At 54.5% G+C, this 12,468-nt stretch overlaps 1 protein-coding gene across 1 annotated transcript in view; it reads left to right on the plus strand.

Annotated features, from left to right (window-relative positions):
- MST1R (macrophage stimulating 1 receptor) overlaps nt 1-12,468 on the plus strand; it is a 48,156-nt gene that overhangs the window by 8,110 nt on the left and 27,578 nt on the right. The window lies entirely within an intron of this gene.

The raw sequence follows: 12,468 nt of genomic DNA on the forward strand, positions 1-12,468 counted from the left end.
CTTACCCACAGGGCTCAGGAGGAAACTTGGTCAATTTAAGTACCTGCCCTTTCCCTTGGTGCTCAGGGCCCTATGGGTCTGCAGGACTTTTTCCCAGTGAGAGAGCCTTATACAACTGTGCTCTGAACATCTATTTCTTAGCAACACACAGAGAATACATATACCAAGCAAATCTCTTATGCTCAACACTCCCACTATACAGACATAATTCACCCGATGGCCAGTCAGGATCCTCTCGTCTGGGGGTTCCGGCAACGCCTCTGCACGTCACGGTCTTGCAGATGGGTCAGAGTTGTAGCAGCTTGATCATAGAATCATAGAATATCAGGGTTGGAAGGGACCTCAGGAGGTCATCTAGTCCAACCCCCTGCTCAAAGCAGGACCAATCCCCAACTAAATCATCCCAGCCAGGGCTTTGTCAAGCCTGACCGTGAAAACCTCTAAGGCAGGAGATTCCACTACCTCCCTAGGTAACCCATTCCACTGCTTCACCACCCTCCTAGAGAACAAGTTTTTCCTAATATCCAACCTAAACCTTCCCCACTGCAACATGAGACCATTACTTCTTGTTCTGTCATCCGCTACCACTGAGAACAGTCTAGATCCATCCTCTTTGGAACCCCCTTTCAGATAGTTGAAAGCATATATCAAATCCCCCCTCATTCTTCTCTTTTGCAGACTAAATAATCCCAGTTCCCTCAGCCTCTCCTCATAAGTCATGCGCTCCAGCCCCCTAACCCTTTTTGTTGCCCTCCACTGGACTCTTTCCAGTTTTTCTACATCCTTCTTGTAGTGTGGGGCCCAAAACTGGACACAGTACTCCAGATGAGGCCTCACCAATGCCAAATAAAGGGGAACGATCACGTCCCTCGATCTGCTGGTAATGCTCCTACTTATACAGCCCAAAATGCCTTTAGCCTTCTTGGCAACAAGGGCACACTGTTGACTCATATCCAGCTTCTCGTCCACTGTAACCCCTAGGTCCTTTTCTGCAGAATTGCTGCCTAGCCACTAGGTCCCTGGTCTGTAGTAGTGCATGGGATTCTTCTGTCCTAAATGCAGGACTCTGCACTTCTCCTTGTTGAACTTCATCAGATTTCTTTTGGCCCAATCCTCTAATTTGTCCAGGTCCCTCTGTATCCTATCCCTACCCTCCAGCGTTTCTACGACTCCTCCCAGTTTAGTGTCATCTGCAAACTTGCTGAGGGCGCAATCCACGCCATCCTCCAGATCATTCATTAAGATATTGAACAAAACCCGCCCCAGGACCGACCCTTGGGGCACTCCACTTGATACCGGCTGCCAACTAGACATGGAGCCATTGATCACTACCTGTTGAGCCTGACGATCTCGACAGCTTTCTATCCACCTTATAGTCCATTCATCCAGCCCATACTACTTTAACTTGCTGGCAAGAATACTGTGGGAGACCATATCAAAAGCTTTGCTAAAGTCAAGGAATAAAACGTCCACTGTTATCCCCTCATCCACAGAGCCAGTTATCTCCTCATAGAAGGCAATTAGATTAGTCAGGCATGACTTGCCCTTGGTGAATCCATATTGACTCTTCCTGATCACTTTCCTCTCCTCTAAGTGCTTCAAAATTGATTCCTTGAGGACCTGCTCCATGATTTTTCCAGGGACTGAGGTGAGTCTGACTGGCCTTTAGTTCCCTGGATCCTCCTTACCGGATCGTTTTTAAAGATGGGCACTGCATTAGCCTGTTTCCAGTCATCTGGGATGTCCCTCGATCGCCATGAGTTTTGAAAGATAATGGCCAATGAGTCTGCAATCACATCCGCCAACTCCTTTAGCACCATTGGATGCAGTGCATCCGGCCCCATGGACTTATGCTTATTCAGCTCTTCTAAATAGTCCTGAACCTCTTCTTACTCCACAGAGAGCTGGTCACCTCCTCCCCATGCTGTGCTGCCCAGTGCAGTAGTCTGGGAGCTGACCTTGTTCGTGAAGACAGAGGCAATAAGAACATTGAGTACATTAGCTTTTTCCACATCCTCTGTCACTAGGTTGCCTCCCACATTCAGTAAGGGGCCCACACTTTCCTTGACCTTCTTCTTGTAGCTAATATACCTGTAGAAACCCTTCTTGTTACTCTTAACGTTCCTTACTAGTTGCAACTCCAAGTGTGATTTGGCCTTCCTGATTTCACTCCTGCGTGCCTGAGCAATATTTTTATACTCCTCCCTGGTCATTTGTCCAAGCTTCCACTTCTCGTAAGCTTCTTTTTTGTGTTTAATTAGCAAGGATTTCACTGTTAAGCCAACCTGGTCGCCTGCCATATTTACTATTCTTTCTACACATCGGGATGGTTTGTTCCTGCAACCTCAATAAGGATTCTTTAAAATACAGCCAGCTCTCCTGCACTCCTTTCCCCCTCATGTTATTCTCCCAGGGGATCCTGCCCATCAGTTCCCCGAGGGAGTCAAAGTCTGGAGTCCAGGGTACGTATTCTGCTGCTCTCCTTCCTTCCTTTTGTCAGGATCCTGAACTCGACCATCTCATGGTCACTGCCTCCCAGGTTCCCATCCACTTTTGCTTCCCCTACTAATTCTTCCCGTTTTGTGAGCAGCAGGTCAAGAAGAGCTCCGCCCCTTGTTGGTTCCTCCAGCTCTTGCACCAGGAAATTGTCCCCTACACTTTCCAAAAACTTCCTGGATTTTCTGTGCACTGCTGTATTGCTCTCCCAGCAGATATCAGGGTGATTGAAGTCCCCCATGAGAACCAGGGCCCGTGATCTAGTAACTTCTGTTAGTTGCCGGAAGAAAGCCTCTTCCACCTCATCCCCCTGGTCTGGTGGTCTATAGCAGACACCCACCATGACATCACCCTTGTTGCTCACACTTCTAAACTTAATCCAGAGGTTTTTCTGCAGTTTCATACCGGAGCTCGTAGCAGTCATACTGCTCTCTTACATACAGTGCAACTCCCCCACCTTTTCTGCCCTTCCTGTCCTTCCTGAACAGTTTATATCCATCCATCCATGATAGTACTCCAGTCATGTGAGTTATCCCACCAAGTCTCTGTTATTCCAATCACATCATAATTGCTTGACTGTGCCAGGACTTCCATTTCTCCCTGCTTGTTTCCCAGGCTTCTTGCATTTGTGCATGAGAGATAAAATTTGATGTTAAATTCCTGTCTGGAGATGGTTCCCAAAGAGCATTGTTTTTTGTTACATTATATAGGTAAAACTAGCTACCTCCTTTAACTTAGTACTCCTAGGTAACAAAATTTAACCAATCATGCACTGGCACCTATGTTTTCTCCTCCCTGCTCAACTCTTTATATTTTATCTCTTATGCCCAAATTGTAACTTAAGATCTTCTGTAAAAAGAAAAGGAGTACTTGTGGCACCTTAGAGCTAACAAATTTATTTGAGCATAAGTTTTCGTGAGCTACAGCTCACTTCATCATATGCATTCAGTGGAAAATACAGTGGGGAGATTTATATACATAGAAAACATGAAACAATGGGTGTTACCATTCACACTGTAACCAGAGTGATCACTTAAGGTGAGCTATTACCAGCAGGAGAGCGGGGTGGGGGGGTGGGGGGGACCTTTTGTAGTGATAATCAAGGTGGGCCATTTCCAGCAGTTGACAAGAACGTCTGAGGAACAGTGGGGGGGTGGGGGGGGACAAACATGGGGAAATAGTTTTACTTTGTGTAATGACCCATCCACTCCCAGTCTCTATTCAAGCCTAAGTTAATTGTATCCAGTTTGCAAATTAATTCCAATTCAGCAGTCTCTCGCTGGAGTCTGTTTCTGAAGTTTTTTTGTTGAAGTATTGCCACTTTTAGGTCTATAATTGAGTGACCAGAGAGATTGAAGTGTTCTCCAACTGGTTTTTAAGCGTTATAATTCTTGACGTCTGATTTGTGTCCATTTATTCTTGTACATAGAGACTGTCCAGTTTGACCAATGTATATGGCAGAGGGGCATTGCTGGCACATGATGGCATATACACAACAGAACCACTAAACCAGGAACCTATCCTTGCAACAAAGCCCGTTGCCAACTGTGTCCACATATCTATTCAGGGGACACCATCATAGGGCCTAATCACATCAGCCACACCATCAGAGGCTCGTTCACCTGCACATCTACCAATGTGATATATGCCATCATGTGCCAGCAATGCCCCTCTGCCATGTACGTTGGTCAAATCTCAGACCTATACCCAGCTCTCCTACCCCTTCTCTCTTGGGAGTGCCACCTCAGATGGAATAGTGACTCCAGCCCTTGGGTTGATCTTTGGAGCCCCAGCACTCTCTCAGATCCAGCCATGCTTCAGTGGGCTGCCTGGGTCTCAAACCGAACCCAAGCCTTGTCCCAGGTCGAGGAGTGGGCAGGGCACCATCAGCATTATCCTGTCTCTGACCTTGGCTGGGGCAGCAATGGGGCTGCAGGTCAGGACTGAGCAGTGCCAGCAGAGCTGAGTGCAGGAGGCAGGTGGCTCACGCCATTAGCTTGTTATCGTCCTGATCCCTAAATCTCCTCTCTCTCCCTGTTCGGAAACAAGCAGATGACTGAAGAGAGGCAGTGAGTCATCCAGCTGCCGGGGGGCGGGGCAGAACCTGGCCTCCCAAAGGCCCAGCCCGAGTGCCCGTTAGAGAGCTGGGCTGCATGGAGGGGCTGACGACCAAGGCAAGCCCAGAGTAAGGGGAAAAGCAAGCTCCCCAGAGTAGGACACTCAATTCTCCCCAGCGACTCCAGCGGGGTCAGTTCCCAGCTGGCCCCTCGCTGCATTTCTGGCTTGGCCTGGATCTTCACACTCCCAGCCGGGATCTTCGGTTCAGCCTTTGCTGTGGCCTGAGGGGAAAATCGATTCCCTAGTGGGGGTGCAAGGAGGTGTCTGGGCCTGTGACTCAGAGAGAGAAGCTGTCTCCTGTCCAGTGCAGGATGAACAAGAATTGCTAGGGCTCTGCCAGACATGCCCAGGGAGGCTGTACCATGGGGGAAGGTAACAAGTGCTGGCGTGTGGCCAGGGGCCTCAGCATTGCCACAGTGGCTAGGACGGGGAGGTGGCTCCCTACCCATGTAATGCCTCTCTGGCCTGACTGCACTTGCACTTCTTGGCGGTACCGCCTGGCATCACCATGCTCTGTTGCTGCAGCACTGGGGGCATCGGCACCATCCTTGCAGACTGGTGGCAGTGTCCTAAGCCACTCGGAGAGTGAGCTGCGGGATATGAAAACCCAGGATCGAGCCAGTGCTGAGCTCCAGGGAGCAGGGACAGAGCAGGCATGGAGAGAGGCCGGTTGCCTGCAACTCACCTGGTGCAGACGCAGACAGGGTGTGTAGCCTGCTGCATGTTTGCTGTCTCTGATTAGCTCTCACTGCTGCACCTGGGAACTGCCCCATCTGGATGTTCCTACCGCAGGCCTCTCAGCAAGTGCACCGGGCGACACTTGGCACAGTTAGTCACAGGGGATTTGTAACCTTGTGTTTGGTGCATTGGCCTTGTTAAGTCAGGGACAACAGTGCCAGGTCTGGGGCTCTCCTAGCTGTAGGCTGAGCGCACACAGGTGCAAGAGGTGCTTCTGATTTAGGGTTCCGCTTGCGGCTGCTAATTGCCCTGTAATCTGACTCGCTCCTCTGGATCCTCAGAGAGCTCAAATACCCCCATGTCCTGCCCGCCACAAGGCCATATTGCTGCTGGGTGCAGCATAATCACATTCTGCAATCAGGGCCTCAGAGACCTTCTGTCTGCGCCCGGGGTCTTGGGCAGCAGGGGAATTGGGGCTGCAAAGAGGGTTGGGGAGGGGAGCACCCTGGAGATTGTGTTTGTGGGTACAGAAATACGAGGGGAATTAGTGCCAGCTTTTCTAGGGAGATACAGCCAGGGAGGGTGAGCCCTGAGTTTCACTCTGCTGTGCCCCAGCCCTGCGGGCGTGTCTCAGACAGCCCACATCAGTGCTCTCCTGGAGCTGTGGTTAGGGATCTGGCCTGTGCTAGCATTCAGCTAACTGGCTGCAGCTTGCTTACATTCCCTGCCTAGAGTTCCAGGTTGGGTGGGCGTGTCCCATGCTCCATTCCTAGCCCAGCTGCTCCTAAGCAATGGAAGGAACAACTCCCCAGGGGCTGGTTAATGTTAATATTTAATAGGAGAGCTGAGAGAGCTGCCCAGCGCTGGTCCCTGTGGATGTGACCCCAGAGCATTAAACATGCCCTAAGCCACACCGCACTGGAGTGAGGCCTGGGGATGGGAAGTCTCTGGGCTTGCCTTGGTGGGCTAGGAGGCTATTTTCAGTTCTGTTCATTGGCAGTAAAAAGCTTCCACGTTTTGGGTTGTGTTGGCAGGTGTGGATTTTGTGTTGGGTCTGGGATGCTCCACCCTGTGGTCTGCCAGCATTGCAACCTCTTTACCTCTGTTGCCTCTGGCCCTTCCCAGCTCTGTCTCAGAGATGGTGCAGAGGTCAGTTTGCAGGCTGTGTCCCGCTGCCCCCGTGCCCGGGTACTGACTGACCCTGACTTTGGAGCTGGGAGTAGTGTGTGGCGTGGAACCTGCAGGCCCCTCCTTGTGAGAGTGGCTGAGTGCAGGCCCCCAGGGTGAAGGTGCCTTGTGGCTATGTTCTCCTCCCTCAGTAGCTGCTACCCTCACTGGGTAGCATGTCGCAGCAATCCCATCTCTGTGCTGCAGATCTGGGGCACCCGGAGCTGCTGATGGGGAAGGGCCGAGAGCATGGAACACATCCCCTGACTGCAGTGATGGTGCCATGCAGGGGTCTTGACTTGGAGCTCAGCCCATGTGCATTCAGCATTCTGTGGCCAGGACAACTCTCGCTAGCCATCCCATGGCACTGCTGTATGGGGAGACCACCCCTGGGGCTGCTGCGATGGAGCTCTGACAGTGGAACTTGTGTGACACAAATGCAGCTGAGCCCAACCCTTTGAAACCTTGGGATCTTCTCCGGAGGGCAGCATGTTGTCGTCTGAGTGCACTGGGCAGCAAGTGCCTTGTACAAGTCCAGGTTCCTCCCTAGGCAGTGTGCTGCTCTTCTCCCTCATCTGGAGCTGATACCCATGTCTGGCGTGGTGCTGGGGCAGCTCGGGGAGATCAGTCTATCCAGTAGCGCTCCGGCTTGCACAGGTGCTAAGTGTCGGGAGGCTGTTTCAGAGCCACGGGGCTATGGCAGTGTGAATGGCTTTGTTCTCCTTGGAGCCCCAGGAGGAAATGTTTGGTGGTGTCAGGTGACCTTGGGCTTGGGAAGGGTGTGCGTGTGTGTGCGCACGTGTGCGTGCGCGCGCAAGCTAGTCTCCTGGATTCCAGGCCAAGCCCCATCATGGATTCGCTTCCAGGGCCCCAGGCAGTGGAGAGGCTTCTGTGTGGGTGTGGGACACTGCCAGGGGGTTTGTGCACATTCCTCAGGCTTGCCAGAGAAGAAAGGTGAGGCCTAAGTCACCCCACAGCTGACTGCGCCAGATTTAAAAACACAGGGTCCTGTTCTAAGCTGTGGAGCTGCCGGGTCAGGAGCTGTGTGGTGCTGTTGGTCCCACACTCCAAGCAGCTCGAGACGGGTCGTCTTGGTTGGTCTTTAGCTCAGGGCTGGGCGGTGTCTCCATGGAAGCTGGTATGGTGCAGCCCCAGGGGTTGTGTGGTGTGGCTGATCTGGAGGGTTGCTGTGGTCTCCATGTGCGTTCCTGGGACTGATCCTTGTCATGCTTGGGAGCTGGTCTGGGGGCAGGCAGCATGGGATCGACGTGGCTCTGCAACGAGTGCTCAGAGCCAGGGCTGGCAGCAGGGGAGGGACGTTGTTCTGCGACCCCAGTGCTCAGAGCCAGGGCTGGCAGTCTGGCCTATTGGGAAGGCTACCCAGCATTTCCTATTATAAGACCCCATTGTCAGTTACTTATAACTTTGCCAAATTTTAACCGTTTGGGCTTAATTTTCCATGCCCTGTGTCTTCCGCAGCCTGAATTTTGTTAGGAATTTCCAGCCAAAATGATCAAGCTGTTTCCAAGAACGAGGCTGGGGAAATACATGCTGTGTTGCCCAGGGGTGGCGGAGTGGCATTTAAAGAGGGGGGCCAGGACCTTCCCCCTTCTCCTCCCACGGGAGAAACTGCACTCTCCAGGGCCTCCCCTCTCCTCCCACTGGAGGGACCAGGCCTCTCCCCTCGCTGTCTATGGCCATTGTGCCAGGGGCCTTCCCGCCCCATGCCCCATAGGGCTTGTCTGCAGTCCACCATGGAGCAGTTTGTGGGGGTTGTGAATTGTTTATTAGCACATCAGGGTTTCTACGGGGCTGTTAGTGCTCTGCAGCTCACCTCCTCCCTCCCTCCCCCAGTAGACGGGTCCGCGGTGTGTCTCCCAGAAATCCTAGGCAGCTGGCTAGTTTGCTTGTAGCTGGAGCAGCCCCTGTTTCTGTGTGGTCAGGTTGAGGTTTTGCATGTGACCTTTTGCATGGCCAGCTCTAGTGGCCCCATGCTTTGGAGCAGGGACGTGACACGGGGTCGCCCTGTGTCAGGGAGGTGCCTTTTGTTGTCCCCAGGAAAATCCTCCCACACTTGGCTAAGTTCAAAGAGTTTTAACATTACAGTTCACACGTGCTCAGTGAAGACTTCCGCAGTGGTGGCCAGAGATTCTCCCTCACTGAGCATGTTCCATCGCCCCAGAGCTCCCAGTCTGCGCAGCCACCTTCCTACTGAACATCTGATGCTCCAGCCCAGGCTACAGGGGGTGGGCAGAGCTGTTCCTGGCCCCAGCCGGGCACAGGGATCAAGGGCAGGAGCTGGGCTCTCGGGTGCTCTCAGAGCCCCCGTGCCGGCAACCAGCTCCTGGGGAGGTCCAGGTCCTGGGGAGCAGGAAGCTGAGTCGAATGCAGAGAGGCAAGAGCCAGTCCTGGGGAGCAGGGGAAGGAGTAACCTGGGACCAGGAGTCTGAGACTAGCGTGGGGAGACTGGGCCTGGAATGCGTGTGGGGGAAACTGGGGCTGGGAGCTGGGGTGGGGAGACTGAGACTGCTTGGGCAAGGAGATGAGGACTGAGAGCCACTGAGGGAGGCATTCGGATCAGATGAGGGTCTGGAGGATTGGGGCTGGTTGGACAAGGAGAATCGGGGGTGGGATAGAGACAGATCTGACAAGGAGCTAGGTACAAGAAGAGAACTGGGACTGGCTAGGCCAAGAGACTGGGCCATGGGGCTGGCGACGGGATTCACTGGAGACAGGTTAGCTAAGGAACCTGGGAAGGGATCTAGGGCACCAGCCCTGGGGATAGGAGAGAGACAGATTGGACAAGTAGCTGGAGGAGGGACTGGGACTGGCTGGACAAGGAGACAGGGACTGGGATGAGAAGCCTGAGGACTGGAGACAGCCTGGGTAGGCAAGGAGCCGGGGTGGGGAAGAGACAGGACTGGGACAGGTTGGAGCGGATGGGACAGCTTGGGAAAAATGTCAGAAATGTCTGGGCTCCCCTCCAAGCCCAGGAAAGGAAGCAGAGATCCCTGCATCTCACCATTCCTCTACCACCAGCAGCTAACTGGGAGCCCCCAGCAAAGCGTGTGTCTCATCTTCCTGACCCGGGAGAGGATGACAACCTACTACTGATGTGGGTAGCTCCAGGGGCAGAGGTCTGTGCAGTGCGTCTAACAGTCCCAACCCTGCTGGTGACCCATCTGAAAGCCTTTGGCCCCTTGTGTACGTGCGTTAGGGCACAGCTGTGACACGCTCACCCGTGGGGAAGCCGGACAGTGGTCCTGTAATTAAAGACTGCACCGTAATGCAGTCACCCCAGGGGCCGAATTCAAGGTCCACGGGCGCCCTTTAATGTCCTGTTTCCTAATGTCTGAGGGCCGGGCTGTGTAACCTCCCTGGTGTTCCTGTGCCATGGTTTGTCGTGTGCTGCGCTGCAAAGATGGGAAGTGCTGGCAACTGGAGTCCTGTCGGGAGCCCCTCCTGCAGCCGTGCTCTTACTGCTCCCCCCAGTGGGACTCTGTGTCTGCCAATAGCAGAGCACAGCTGGATTTTGTCCAAGCAGGTGCAGATGTGCAGGGGGAAGCTCCCTGTGCCAGAAGAATCAATGGCGGTGAACTTCAGCCCCTGGAGGCTGTGAAATGCCGCAGGTGGCTGGGGCGTGGAGGGCGGTGATGAGGGGAGGTGGAGGCTGTCTGGGATAGGGCGCAGCAGGGCAGCCCTTTGCCCCGTGACTTGGTAGAGGAGAGGGGTGGGCTGGAATGTGTCTGCAGCCGCACAGCTACGGTGCTGTGGCTGTGCCCCGGTAGAGCTGCAGCCTAGACACTTCCTATGCCAGCTAAGGGGTTTTCCCATGGCTGGAGTGAATCCAGCTCTCCGAAAGGTGGTAGCTAGGTAAAGGGAGAATTCTGTTGGCCTAGCTGTGTCTGCACTGGGGGTTAGGCCAGCAAAACTACAGTGCTTGGGGTGACGTTTTCCCAGCCAAGTGCCGTCGCTGGGACAATCGGATTTTTAAGAGTAGCCCTGCCTGAGGCTGTGTACCGAGCCCTGATCTCAGCTGGATTCCTTGCCCTTCCCCGGTTTCATCTCCTGGGAGTTCTGCTCTGGAGGGAATGGGAACCCACCACGTTTCCTGGGAGTGTGACGGAAAATCCTCCCTCCACAGACACAGAGGCTGCTGTGGCCTTTCGGTCCAGCTTCGTCTCCTTCCTTCCACTATTGTGCGTTGCAGGGTCAGGCCAAGCCCTTTGCCTCAAGCCCCTGCTTCAGGAGTGGGAGGACACTGAGTCTGAGCTCTTGCCAGATGTCTCGTCCATTTCCCAAAAGCGCCTGGCATGAGCTCACGCTCTGCTTACAGTCGGCCGCCCTCCTCTTCCGCAGCAGCTGCCTGGAGCTGTGCGAGTCCCAAAGGCAGGGAAATTGGGCTGCCTGCTTCCGCCGGGTCGGGTGCTAATGCACATGAAGGAAGGGGTGGGTGTTATGACTCCAGGGCAAGACAGCTGAGTCGCGCAAGCTAGAGGCAAACAGGCCTTAAGTTAGGAGCTGTCCGAGGACTCTACAGCGGGATAGCAAATGGTACACAGCCAACGTGAGGCAGGACAGAAGCACTGCATCCTCATCTCCGGGACCTCTGGCTGTAACCAGAGGGGGCTTTGCTTCCTATGACCCCGGTCCTGAATGTCCCATCACAGGCTTAATGTGCCACCCTGCTCCGATTGTAATCTTCACCGGTGTGTTCTGACCCACCTGCTGAGGTAGTGCTGGTGCCAGCGGTCCCACCTGCCCCTGGGGTGACTAGCTAGCAGGGCCCTAGCAGTAGTGGCCTCACCCCCAGGTATGGCCTGCATCAGATCCCATGGAGCCTCCCTGTGGGGCCATCCGTGCCAGGCCCATGGATGTGGCTCTGGGCCAGGCGATGGAGACGGGTTTCCGAGGGCGCTGCTATGTGACCCGGAACATTGAGGACATTTGTCCTTCTCCTCCCTGTCTGTCCTACGCCCTGATCATCAGCTTCCTTTGGGAGCCCTTGGCGCTGGCAGCTCAGGTTCGGTTCTCTGGCTGCAGGGCCCAGGGCAGGAGGTCTCCATCCAGCAGTGTGTGTGTCACAAGTTTCCCGGGCTGGGAAACTCTGGGATCAAGGCAGGGAGTTTGCCTGTTATCCCAAGAGAGACTTCCCTGCAGGGGAAATGGCTCTAAAATTGCCCAGCAGCCGCCGCCGCAACATTCATCCAAATGCCCAGCAGCTGCTGCTTCCCCTGCAGCTGCCGGCAGTATCTGTTCCCTTGCAGGATCTCTTGTCCTCAGCTTAACAGCTGGACCTGTGGCCAGGTCTCCCTAGCTGCTGGTGATCCCCGGCTGGCCCAGGCTTCTGCAGAAATGGAAGCTGGAGATCAGGGGAATCCCCTGCTCTTCGCCCAGCCAGTGCCAAGTCCAAAAGCTACCCACACCCGCAGGTGCCAAGTTCTGTGTAGCTCCATGGGGGATGTTCTGGGCCAATCAGTTACTTAGTTCATTTTGTATTTGTCGATTGTATCAACTTCAGCTCCTGGGCAATGCACCCCGTAGTGGAAGGTGGGATGTATGGGGGTGGGGAAGGAGGTTAGGGGGTGTATGGATGGGTGCTTTGGAGTTGGGGGATGTATAGATGGGTGCTGGAGCACTGGGTGGTGCAGGGGGTGCACGGGAGTGTATGGAGGGGTTGAGTGGTACTGGGGAGTTGGGGGTATATGGGTGGTACTAGGATGTTGGGGGATTGGGGTGTATGGGTGGGTGCTGGGGGGTTGGGGGTGTATAGGTGGTACTGGGGGGCTGGGTGGTACCTGGGGGTTGGGGTGTATGGGTGGGAATGTGGAGCTGACTGCTGGTGGTGGTGGGAGGAAGCCGGGCAGGGGGTAGCTGGAAGAGGCTGGGGCCAGCAGTGGGTTCCCTGTCCGCTTTGTCCCCTTTCTCCCCAGCTGCTCCCTCCTCATGGGTGGCTGGCAGAGGGAGCAGCGAGTGGCAGGACGGGGGCAGCGGCCCCAGATGCAGTGG

This window comes from Natator depressus, chromosome 7 (assembly GCF_965152275.1).
Source record: "Natator depressus isolate rNatDep1 chromosome 7, rNatDep2.hap1, whole genome shotgun sequence".
Taxonomy (NCBI): domain Eukaryota; kingdom Metazoa; phylum Chordata; order Testudines; family Cheloniidae; genus Natator; species Natator depressus.